The sequence below is a fragment of the Rhopalosiphum padi genome, chromosome 3 (genome assembly GCF_020882245.1).
Source record: "Rhopalosiphum padi isolate XX-2018 chromosome 3, ASM2088224v1, whole genome shotgun sequence".
In the NCBI taxonomy this organism is placed as follows: domain Eukaryota; kingdom Metazoa; phylum Arthropoda; class Insecta; order Hemiptera; family Aphididae; genus Rhopalosiphum; species Rhopalosiphum padi.
In genome coordinates, this window is record NC_083599.1 from 29,021,231 (window position 1) to 29,034,819 (window position 13,589).

The window sequence follows — 13,589 nt, forward strand, 5'->3', positions numbered from 1 at the left end:
TAATATTGTTATCGTTGTACGATTCACCCTCCCCATCACAACCCCCCCCCCCCCACGCGATACGAGGACCCGCCGTGTTGACGGCGTACGCGTGTCGACCGATGCCCGCGGGTTATAATATATACGTATATGTTGTCGTGACGTGTTGTACCTATATACTGTATACTTGCCGATAATAATTGGGTCTCGAGCGTTTTAATCCGCGGGGTCGCTTATCGTTTTATTCGCCCCGGAAATCCTGCAGATGCCGCAAACAATGTTTACGTGTGTCGCACAGCTGTCGCAGTGTCTGAAAGCTGACGTCAAGTGTGTGTGGCTAAAATGTGACTATACGCTCGATTAGACGGTTATAGTTTAGAATTTAAACGCGAGGCATGAGCACAACAAGGTATCCCCAGTACAGTGGTATACCTGGGAAAGGGGCGGGAGGCAGTGGGCCATGTTCCCCCACCGGCTGTATCGACTTGATAGAAAAATGAACTGTTATTGTTGATTATATTTTTTTAGTATTTTGGGTTTGCCCCCCGCCCTCGTTTTCCCCGTTTTAAAATCCATATAATTTATCCGCGAATATGGTTTTTTGTGGAACAAAATTATAAAAAAAATATTTGCAGTAAACTTACCAATTTTTTTACTGTACATTACATATATATAGAATATTGAAAAAAATGCGTTTATGTCTTAGCGTTTTTTTTTTTTTTTTTTTGATAACTGTTAAAGACAATTCAAGTTATTATTTTATTCGTTTAGATTTTTTTTTTCAATTTTTGTTAAAAACTATATTGAGTATTGATGTCACCTAAAACGCAATAACGCTATGACAGTAATAAAGTTTTCTACTGTGAAAAGTAAACATTTGGTAAAATCTACTGTAAATAACGTTCGCGTAAGTTTGTCCCATTCTGCAGAAACGTTTTTCTATATAATCTCATTAATACGCGACAACCGTTGTTGGTATCAGAATGGGACCACTTTTAAAACAATTTGAATTAATATTTAAATATACTTAGTATTGAACTCCTTACTTTTTTTCAAAGTATCATTCAAATTGCCTATATCATACCCCTGAAATTGCTGGTGTATAGGGCCACAATAATATGGTACAAAAAGTATGTATATTAAATGTTATTATAGTTGTCCACCATCAAGTTTTCTCTGATAAAAATATGAACTTTGTAGGCCCGTTTCCAAGAAAGTGTTTCAATTATATAATATTATTATGCAGTGTTAACACAAAATATATGACACGTATATTATTATTACCTACACAATAATGGGCTATCAGTAGGATAATTAAAACACTATAAGTCATAAGTTATAACTGATCCCATAAAAAAATTTTAATTCATGAAGAAATGGAGATGGAAATAGCTTGCAGTATATTGTAATAATATATCCAATCGATATTGATATTTTTTATTGGTATACAATAGAGTCTATCGGATAGACATTAAACTGAAATAATCTTATGTATAAAGTGATGTATTGAAAAATAAAACTTAAAATATGACTTAGGGTGTGTACACTGTGTACGCTCAAAACACAAAAATTCTAAAATTAAAAAGTGTTTTATTTTTTATTTTTCTAGAATACTAAGGCTAAAGTAAGCGAGGTAAGTGTATTGCACATATAAACACAGTTTTAGAAAAAAAAAAATTTAACAGATCAAAATACAAAATACTTTTTAGCCATTTATTATATTTCATAAAAACATTAAAAACGTATTATTTAATATTAGTTATTATAAGTATTTAGATACATTTCGGGAAAATAACAATGTATATAATGTATTCTATATATATATATATTTTTTTTTTTTTACCGGTTAGGTAATAATATATTTTATTAATACCCGATTATGATTTTTAATTATTTTTATCTCTATGTTCACTCCATTTCGCTTATAATTATAAATACTCATAAATATTTACTACCTGAGTATTTAATTAAAAATGTAAACAATATAATGTATAACGTATGTGTGTAACGATAAAAAGAGTAAAACTGTAATTTTTATTCGATGATGTAGGTTGGTATTGAAATCATCATCAGCTTATATGTAACATAATCTAACATATTAAGTTATGTTAAAAAATAAATAAATACTTTTGGAAATATTGTGTGTAGACACTTATAATACATGTATCATCTGGTATAATATTAAGCGTACTCATATCATTGTGTTTGTATACGAAATTCCGTCACGAAGTATCGATATATTTTAACTATTAGTGACAGAAAACATGATGATGTTTATAGTACGCGAAAAATGTAACGTTCCATTTTCAACTAAAATTATGTCATTCGCGCTCATCCGGCATAATATTATAACTTATACATATATATATATATAGTGGATCGTCCGACACAAGAATATTAATATCAAGCGCCGAGGAGTCCGCCCAAAATGATTTTACGGTTGTTTGCCGCCGTCTAGGTAATGTAATAAAATTATCAAGACGGGCACTGCGCTACATAATATTATGTGCATATAGATATATTACGTGCAAACCCCACGGTGACGCATTACCCGGCAGACAGCTAATATTGACTCCGATCTCCGTCTAACGTCGAGATGATTAACTGTACGTAAATCGTTACGATCGTTTCCAGAACATGACCCACCTAACCGCGACAACGTTTGCAACGGTCCGTTTTGCGCCGACCGTAGTTGTTCGGCGTATCACTGGGGATAAAAACGTTCATCTCGTTATCCGAAAATACTGTTGCCTACCTATAATTATTATAATTATTAGCTGGGCTTTAAAATGTCGTGAATTTTATTTTCTTGAAATATTTCATCGGTGTGAAAAACGAAAAGAGAGTATTTTAGTACATTTATATTTACGATATATCAAATGGATAATATATATATATAGAAGCCATAATATTATATAGGTACTTGGAGTCGGAGAATATTTTTAAAAATAAAAATAAACCGTTACTATACAGTGTAAAATAGCAAAATTGTTCATAATAATATAGAACGATTTAAATTTAACCCCATTAAATCATACCTACCTAAGCATAACACCATAACTCATAATAGAGTGTTTTATTAGGGCTTTTGGAAATTTGTTGAATTTTCATGGTTTTATTATTTTTACTGTTAGATTTATTTTTAGTAAACGAATAAAATTTAAAAGTTCTAAATGCAGATTTGTTCGACTTATCGTATTCATACAACAATATAAAATGATATTATAATTTATAATAAAATAGAAAACCATGTGAATATATTTAAAATATACTAGATTCTATATTGTAAATGCAAATATATAATATTTTTATTTTTTTTTAACCATCAGTTTTTGCTGACTTAAATGCATAATATCATTTTCCTTTTTAGTTTATTTTTGAAACGTTAAAGTTGGATTCTTAGTAATAAAAGAAACGATAGAATAATAATGTTATATAATATATTTATATTCATCGCATGTTATTATTTTTTTGACATGTCAATGGATTCTAGTCGTGTCGATGTTGATGTAACTTCAGTTAGCACGTTCTCCGGCTGGAATAAACAGCGTAAGCTCGTCGAATGTAGGTTGACTCGATTTTGACAGTTTCCACGATAGTACACGGGTTAAATGAAATCGTGACAACATAATATTAAAATGAAAATTTAAAAGAAATCCCTAATTCTTTATTGTGACATAAATGCAATGATTTATTTTTAAAAACATTTTCATTGGACGGCGATTTTCTTGATTTTCTGATGTGATTACGAGTGCTGATAATATAATATGTTCTGATAACTTGAGCCATTCCAAAGTTGTCCGTGAAATACAACACACATTATATGTTTGTCTGTAAAATACAAAACAATAAATATTAAATAATAAATACAAATAATAATAATAATCATTAATAATATTATAATATAATACAAAATATTGTGTTTTGTTATATTAGATTGTTATTCATAAACAAAACAATTTATTTTTTCTTTAAATTTAAAAATATATTTTCCAACTGGTTTTTTTGTTAATATTTCTTAAAATTAGTAACGGTTTCTTTCGAAATAAAATATATAATTGTACAGCATAGTGTGTTGTATTTTATTATGTTAGTAAAATTGATAACTATTAATAAATCTTTTTTTTTTTTAATGACTAACAATAAATTAGCGTGATATAAAGAGTCTCGCAGTTACAAAAGTATTATTTCACTATTATTGGCACTCGAGTACATCGTTAATTATTATATATATCGTAACTTAGATGATTGACGAAATAAAATATATAATAATATGAATTGGTACTTGTTTGACTAATAGCACTCAACCATACATTTTTATTTTTCAATTAATTGATTTTATTGCTAAGATTCTCGAACTAAGTATATTTGTTAAAAAACCTGTGATAACTTTGTTGTCCCGTGGCTTGTGCTATGTTAATGTTTATTATTGATAGCCGATGGATATATTTTACGAAATAAGAACTTTTTTAAGTTGTAAATGTCATCCACTGGTGAAAAATACATGTCGTCTGATAATAGTTTATTACTTAATAATTACGATTCAAACGTTAAGGATGTTGAATTGCCGGAAATACCCTCTATTATATTATTTTAATACCATCATTTTAGTTGACTTCACTTTATTATATCCAATCAAAAATCATAATATTTATGCATACATACGCGTTAGGTTCTTAAAATGCCGATTACATGCATAATGCAAGTGCAATTCTTAACACTTATTTTGTTATTGCACTGACTATAATAGTTAATAGGCAGTTATACACTTATTAAATGTTTATTCCAATTATATTTTTGTGTTTCCGTTCAAACTGTCTATATTGTTTATATAAGCTCAACCAAATGGTAATTAACTCTACAGATTTGATATTCGATACTATGTAGGTATGCATAGTAATTTTTAGATAAATAAATCTGCTTCATAGTACGACAAATTATATTAGCATTTAACAATTAAAAAAAAAAAAAAAAAATCAAATCAAATCAAATTCAAATGATAAACAATTATACTACGATCGTCAGCCAGTAATAATAAAAATATGTGCAGTACATGTTTGATAATATTAAAATAAAGGTAGGTATCTAATAGACACTGCATGACATCTATTATTTGATGTGGTCGACCATCATACTAAATTCACACGACCAAAAGGTCAATTTATAATAGAAACAGATATCGATCTTTTTTAATTCATTTAAATATTTAGATTAGTAAAATAGTTACTGTACTAACGAGCACCCTACCGAGCTTGGTGTACAATAATCGAATAATGTACATGTCGTGTGAATGCGGGTAGGCTCTATTATTATTATGTATTAATCAATAATAATAGTATTATTTGTAGTAATTTGTTTAAAATGTTTTTCAAAAATATGAAATAGAAAAAGGTTATTGACGAGGACTTAATAAAACAAAGTGATGGAAATATTAATTTTCCCGAATATTTTCAGTAATATTTTTTTTTAGATTATTTAAAGCCATTACAATGCGGCATAATATTTTTGAAAAAATTATTTTTTATTATATTTTAGATCCTGTTTTATTTTTATAATTTATATCGTGATTATTGTTGGTATTATTTATTTTTTATTTTTGTATAATATGAAATATTGTATATTTTTCGTGTCTTGTAAAGTTAGAACTGTAATAATTATTTAATTTTTCTTAAGAGTGGAGTAGTGGACCAAAATTGAGCGTGATACTTACAAGGGGTACATAATATATACCCCATTACACTAATCTACCTTAAATACTTTTTTCTATAATTAACTACGTGATCGAAATTCGATTATTATATATTTAAATTCTCAGAAAAATATTGTGCTTTGGAAAGTAAAAAAAAAAATGTTTTAAAAAAATATTAAAACTTTTCAAAAATTACCTATTTATATTATTTATCCTATTAATCGTGAATTTAAGAAAAATTCGTAAAACTAAAAGTTATAATTAATTTAATATTTAAAACTACATTTTGTACATTTTGTATTCAAATCAATTTATTTTTTAAAATCTCTTTCAGATGATTACATTTTAAGTTAATCACCTCTAGAAAATCATTTATAAAATAACAGTTTTTAATTTTATTATTAAATGTAAATTTATTCGAAAAAAAAATAATATAATGGATAGTAAACAATGTATAAAGTATACATAATGTAAAAATAATTAAATTCATATCATGTAAAATATATTAATTTCTTATTCGATAAAATATAATATTAATTTAAATTTAATATCTTAATTTTTATTGGCCTATAGCAACTATGTAAAAACTAATATTTAGAGAACGGATTTACATGTACAGGTAGTTCATTATTGGCGTTTATTTATTATTTTGACATTTTGAAATTATCTTCATTATTTTAAAACCAAGAATTTTTTTTTTAGTACCTTTGTAAAGTTGGCTTTTATATATAACTAATTAAGTTTTTTTATTTTTTTTTTGTGTTGATCATTGCTTCTGTTAAAAATAACAATTTGATTTTAACATTTTAAATATGTGGGAATTATTTCAAAATTTGATTTAACATAAATCAAATTAGCTTCCAAGTTTGGATCTTTTATTAAATCTTAGGATTTTTTAAATAAAATAAAGTCTTTATGTTCAGTTGAAGAAGTATTTCTTTAATAATTTCTATATTTGTATTTTTTTTAACAAAAATATGCGTTATAAATAAAAAAAATATGAACCATAAAATTACAAATATGCATTAAATAATATGCAAAACAAGGTAAAAACGATGAATTATGCAAAAATATGCAAAATACAATTAGTGTTATTTTAATAAGAATGGTCTAAATCGAGGACAATTCTCATCAGATTTCAAATAGCTTATTCTAATAAGCTATTTCCAATATGCATTTGCATATAAATCCGTTCTCTGCTAATATTGTTTATGTTATGTTTTCCGTGACCGGGGTAAGTTGTTGTAGTCTGTCCTTCTTAACCAATGATTAAACTCGTTTTTTTTTCTGCTCGCAGTCCATTTATTTATTGTATTATGTGTTATTCAATGATAAAAACTATTAAAATATATTTAATATTTAATAGTTATTTTAATATATTATATCATATTCCACCATTCTTGATGACATATATATAATGTGGAATTTTTTGTAGATAAGAGTTTTTCTGAATAGACACTCCGACCTAAAATATAATATATTATGTGTGTATTATTTCACTAAATATATTTATATGTCGTCCTTCAATTGTATTTTCTTCGATATAATATTTATTCAGTGTCATCTGTTTATTTAATGTGCACAATTTATTTCATAATATTATGTAGATAATATATATATATATATATATATATATATATATATATATACGATGTGCGAAAATCGTTAAAGTGAAATTTGTGTACCAAATAATATATTTATAGAATGTGTCCAAGCAGAGTCCTCGTCATTTTTCTAGAGTACCCACACTAAATGTCCGAACAACTACGTAGTGTAGTGTTAAACAAATTGAAAGAATAAAATGTAAATATACTAACATGTATTTTCAGTGTATTCGTTTATATACAATTACTAGAGGATAATCTAAATCCACTACATCCTTTTACTTTTTTATAATACATCTTTAATATTACGCGGAACTATAATTTTTAACATTAAAAATAAAAACGCTTTAGCACTCAAAAATATATTAATTTATTGATGTCGTTCAACCAATTTAAAAACAATATTTTAAACAAGACTGTTAGACTGTGAGGTGTTTAGAATCTATAACACAAATAAATGGCTTAATTTTACAAGCTGTTAATTGAATATATAAAGGGTAGAAAAAAAAATAGGCTCAAGCAGTCTCAATAATTTTACACTCATCGATCATTATCAATTAAGCGCCGATTACACCCATTTTATAATACAATGATTTATCTTCACTTTCGATTTTTTTAATAACGAAAATAAATCTTTAACACATTATCAGTTTGAGTCACACTTTTAATTTCATACCACTTATTTATTTATGTATGTATTTATTTATTTATTTATTTGTTTGTTATATCCGGTCCAAGCTTTTAATACATGATTACAATGTTCAATTAAAGTTTACAATACAAATATTATATAACTTACTAATAATAACTCACTCGAATTAAATAAACTACCTACATTAAAATTTAAAAGTAGGTTCTGTGTGGGTATTACTCATCTGCCTTAGGGTATCGTAAGTATTGGGCGGCGACACGTGGAACATCAACAAGAAAGGTGGACAGAATCACATGTTGAGGTATATTTCAAAGTGCATGCATGCCTACATATCAGTGATACAAGTGAAAATGACCCAAATTTAAATTAATTTAATAATCTTAAACAACCACGAAAACGCATACAAAAACTGTTTCACGCAAATATACCGCTAAAAAAATTAGTAAAGCTGCAGTCATGTTTTACAAACTAAAATGTATATATGTGTGTTAGATGCGTAAGAAGAAAATGTTTGAAGTCGTGTAGCTTTTTTATTGTTTAAATTATTAACACTGAAAAAAGTTATTATTGATTTAAAATCCATTATTTTTCAAACTTAAAAACTGTTATATATTGATGACATTAAGAATAAATAATAAAAATGCTATGATACAGCAAATATTTTATTCTGCATCGTATATATGTATATATTTGTTTTCTCGACAACTATAGTATGACTGTAACCTGAAAAGCTCTTTTTCACGTGTAACAGTTTTTTGCAATAATATATGAACGTGGGACGTCCTATTAAGTGAATTTTATCATTCCTTGCTGACTATTTCAAATCTTATTTTAAGAAATGTCCGTTGGATCAGACTGTTTGAAAATTAATGTAAATCAAACATTGGTCATAAGTTAATTGCGGATACATTTAATGTTTTATAGAAACTAATTAAAGTATAATTAGCTGTAGTCCTTACACAAAAGTAATTAAAAACTTAAACTCAAATTAGTTCATTTTCGAATTAACTCAATAACTTAGTTAAGCGTCCGTTGTTTTTTCTAAGTTTTTTCTAGTTTAATTAAAAAATAATACATTCAACTCATGTTTATACACATTTATAATCATGGTTACAATTAAAGCTGATTAAGTTCTTCTGTTTCATTGTGGTTTTAAAATAAAATTAATTTAATTTAAAGTTTAAACATTAAAAATAAAAAGTATTAACTATATTTTACTGTAATACAAAATAGAAGTTTACTAATATTTTCATAATGATATTTAAAATACCAGATTATAAATAGCGCTTATGTGGACGGCATTGCTATATACTGGCCTACCACATAGACTCAGTTCAAACTTCAATCGATCCGAAAAATTATCTCAATAAAACACCTGGTCAACAGAGTGCCCTAGGACACCCTGAAATATCTTTCCGATGTACCAACAAAATTGAAAAAAAGCATCCCTTCACTTCAATTTCAAGGAGTTGAGATATCTACTACATCTCAGATAAAAATATATCTCGGAATTATACCGCACAATCGACTTACTCAATATTTAGAGTCTTCATCTTAAGTCCAAACGCAAAAATACTTTATTGGTAACTGCCTTTATCTGCTGTGCTTTATATATTTAGATCCAAACTATAAATCCGAGTGTAGTGCACACCATTAAAATCTATACTGAAGCACATTAATTGGGATTACGCTAAGAAACCGCATCATTCAATCCTTCAAGTTCATCACTCTTCGCCTAATAGCCTCGAAGGTATGTAAACCAATAAGCATTAATACAGAGACTTGAGAGTTTACATTGTTTACCAATAATCCAAGTAAGTTTTACTAGAATAGCTTTCGCTCAAAACTCAAACACCGTCTATATCGTCTAATCTCTCGACGTTTCATTTATCGACCCGCACTATTTGTAACAACCTTATATTATGTCACCACAACAGACATAAGTAACGCGAATCAGATGGTACGACTAAATAAACAAATTCTATCCTGATAACATTATGTTGTTCTTAAATATTATTGTTCTGTCAATGGTTGACTTCCTTCGTCATGATTTTTTATTTTTTTTTATTATCATTTTGTACTTTATCATGTTTAATAATTGTGTTGAAATAAATATTGTAAGCATTTCCAATAAAAAAAAAAAAAAAAAAAATTGTATTTAATTTAATCAGTAAAACGAACGATCGTTTGTGTATCTGTTTTCACAGCGAAACTTTTTTATCACTGTAAAAGTTAATTATATTTATATACAATGACTGTTGTCGTAATCAGACGGATTTCACATTCGACGTATTCACAAGCTATACGGAAGTCTAATCGGAAATCGCGAATAAAACCTCCAAAACAACAGTATATGCGAATTAATTAACATAATATTTAACGGCGATGTTACGTGCAAATAACGATCGAAAAACTATCTTTTGCAACATGAAAATTAAAAATCTGAACAATACGAATCACATAATAGTATCGTAATAATAATGACGATCGATGAAAATTATCATTGTTATATTAAAACATTTAAAACTACGACGATAAGCGCACACAACGGCGGCGCGTACAGACACAATATAATATTTCGTATTATAATATTGCGGTAAAACCGTATAGGTACAGACACGCGTTATTGTCGTTTGCCAGCATTATATGCTTCCGTTATTTTCTATTTTACAAGTTAAATACTTAATGTACGCACACAGATATTTTTTTTATTCCAGATTCCCGCCGCAACAGCCGTTTCCTGTTAATAAAACCGTAACACACACACGCACACACACACAAGGCGTGCGCATTGTGTAGAGGACTTTACGTCGGTCGATAAAATTTAACGATCGCCGTATATCGTTTATTCGTGTATTTTATTTACATTTACACTGTCGTTAAAACTTGCCGGTGAAAAGTCTCGGAGAACCACGAGTCACGGTACATAGTACGCTGTGTCAAATATTATATTATTATAAATTATGTATACACAATATAATGTATGCATATTATATTTATCATATACCTAAAGGTACTCGCCCCGTTGTGTCTCCGAGGATGATAACGTTAAAGATTGATTTCTTAGATGATAATCATCACAATGTTTTCTCCTCGAAATTATAACCAGCAAAATTCGTATGCATAATACTAATATCGTTATGTATGCAATTCCGCATCTCTCTCTATATTATAGTCTCTACCGTATAGAGACTATACGCGTGTATACAATATTATATTATACATTGTGTATTTGTATCAGTTGCTCTTCATTAACAATTCAACTATACTTCGGTTAACACATAACTACACTTATAATTAATGTAAAACAGATATTTCGAACGGGTAAAATTATAATTCACGTCGAAGCGTCTGCCACAACATTTATTCTTAATTCAACCTTATAGACGCACTTTGGGGGTGTTCTCTAAATTTTTTTAATACCGTTTTCGATTTGTATTGGTTATAACTTATGAATTAGGGAAATAACCTATGATCTATTTAAATCTAAAACCATCATAAATTTAATCTAAATTGTGACTTTATGAGCTCAACTATAGTTGTACTTGGGCACTTAACACACAACAATCATCGACGCTGATTCTCAAACATGCTCATCATCGCTTTTCATGGCTACCAAAACTACTTGTCTTGGTCGTTTAATCACTGATTTTAGACATTTGCATCATTACGGCTGTAAGACGCACCATCAGGTGGGCCACACTATGTGTAAACCAATTCGTCACGGCTAGTGTACTGACGTCGTATTATTTAATTAAAAAAAAAAATTATTAATAAAGCCATGTTTATTTTACTCATAGTGTTACGGGATAGGTTGATATTTTTTCCGAAAATATTACATTTATAATTTATATTTTTATTATAATATTATTGACGAATAATTATCCGTATTTTGTTTAAATTTCTACGAAAAATAATTGTGATTTTTTTTGTTTTTTTGTCTATTTAGTTTCATCATATAATACTTATGAGTTATGAGGAATTTTATATTACATTTAACTATAAAAATTAAAGATTTTTTAAATGTTGTAAGGAAAAATACTTGTAGCTTATAATTTTAGTGATTTCGATGGATTTTGTAAACATTTGAATTTTAAATGGATATACAAACAAATTTAAATAATATTTTTATTGATATTTATTTTATGGAAAAAAAACTAAAAAAATTATCATAGTTTATCATGCCTATAAAATAATAATTTTGAAAATTATATCATGTATAGAAAATGATAATATATACATTTGACGAAAATGTCAAGTATTTAAAGTTATTCGTTTTTAATTAAAACTAAAAACAAAAATTCTTTGAACAGAAATAGTTATCATACTGGTGAATAACGTTGTAATGATTTTAAATTAAAATTGTCATACAAAATTAATTTGACTTCCCGATAGACATTTATTTTCATTTAATTTCTTATACATTGAATTGTATTGCATTTTCAAACATTTTTTACTTACTCATATTTTTTTATCAACATTTATAAAAATAAAATAACTACAAATTAAAACTTTAGTTTGTTTATAAATATCTCAAAAAGAGTCTAAGTAACATAATATATATAAAATGATAATATTATAAACATTTGATGAACATTCCAAGATTTTGTGGCTGAATAACGAATGTTTTTGAATTATAACTAAATTAATTAATTAATTTAGTCAAAATCTCGTTTACCGTAAACATGTTGGTTTTTCTTAATTTTTTGTTTTTTTTTCGAATAATAATAAAATACCAGGATTTTTAATTTTAACCTTTAAAAAAAACATACATTATAAAAGCAATACATTCATTGCGATTGCTCCGTTCAAAATCTAAAAATAAAAATTAAATGGGAATCTTTACATAAAACCTGTACCTATTCGACCCAATTGATTTTGTTTTTTGTGTAGTTTAAAAACGGAAAGGTACCGTAAATATTTGAAATTGTTACTAAATGTTTATTTTATCATTTTCTATACGTGATGACATTTTTAAAATATTTTGAATCGTTTTGAGTTACCTATTTAAAAACATTCGAAATTGTTAATTTTTATTGGTTCTTTTTTTTTCTATAAATACTAATAAACAAATTATCGGGTGTCACTTGAACACTTGAAAATTGTATGCGATATTATTCATATGTTTCTCATATTTTACCAATCTTCAAAAGTTCAAAATCACTATAATTTTCAAACTACGAATATTAAAATAAAAAAATAGTAAAATCTTAAATTTGCATAGCTTAGGTTTGAAAATAAAATACTGAGTTCCTAAAAAGTAATAAGTAGTTCATACTGAAACTAAAAATCTAAAAATATATATTACCTAAGCATATTTTTTTATATAAGAGTTTTAAATTTAAATTTGGTTGAAAGTAAATATTTAAACATTTTAAACCATTAATAGCGATGTTAATTATATTTTTTATGATTCAAAAACCGTAACTTAAAACACTTAAAACTTTAACGTATGATATAAATCTTATACTATACGCATTGATATATTTTTTTTTAAATAAGAGATTAATTTAAAAGGTGCTGGTATCATAATAATTAAAAGTATATAGAAATTGTATTTCAATCGATAAGTAGAACAAAATTAGGTTAGGGTAGCCATATAAACTATTGAATTAGCGCATTAAATATTATACAACGTAAAACATTATCATTTATCAGTATAACA

At 26.8% G+C, this 13,589-nt stretch overlaps 1 protein-coding gene across 6 annotated transcripts in view; it reads right to left on the minus strand.

Annotated features, from left to right (window-relative positions):
• Positions 1-3,402: 3,402 nt before the first annotated feature.
• The window catches only part of LOC132926273 (atherin-like), a 148,725-nt gene continuing 138,538 nt past the window's right edge, over positions 3,403-13,589 (minus strand). For all 6 annotated transcript variants that reach the window (XR_009661398.1, XR_009661395.1, XR_009661397.1 and 3 more), the window contains one exon: positions 3,403-3,810. The gene's annotated coding sequence lies outside the window, so the exon portion shown is untranslated. The remainder of the gene's footprint in view (positions 3,811-13,589) is intronic.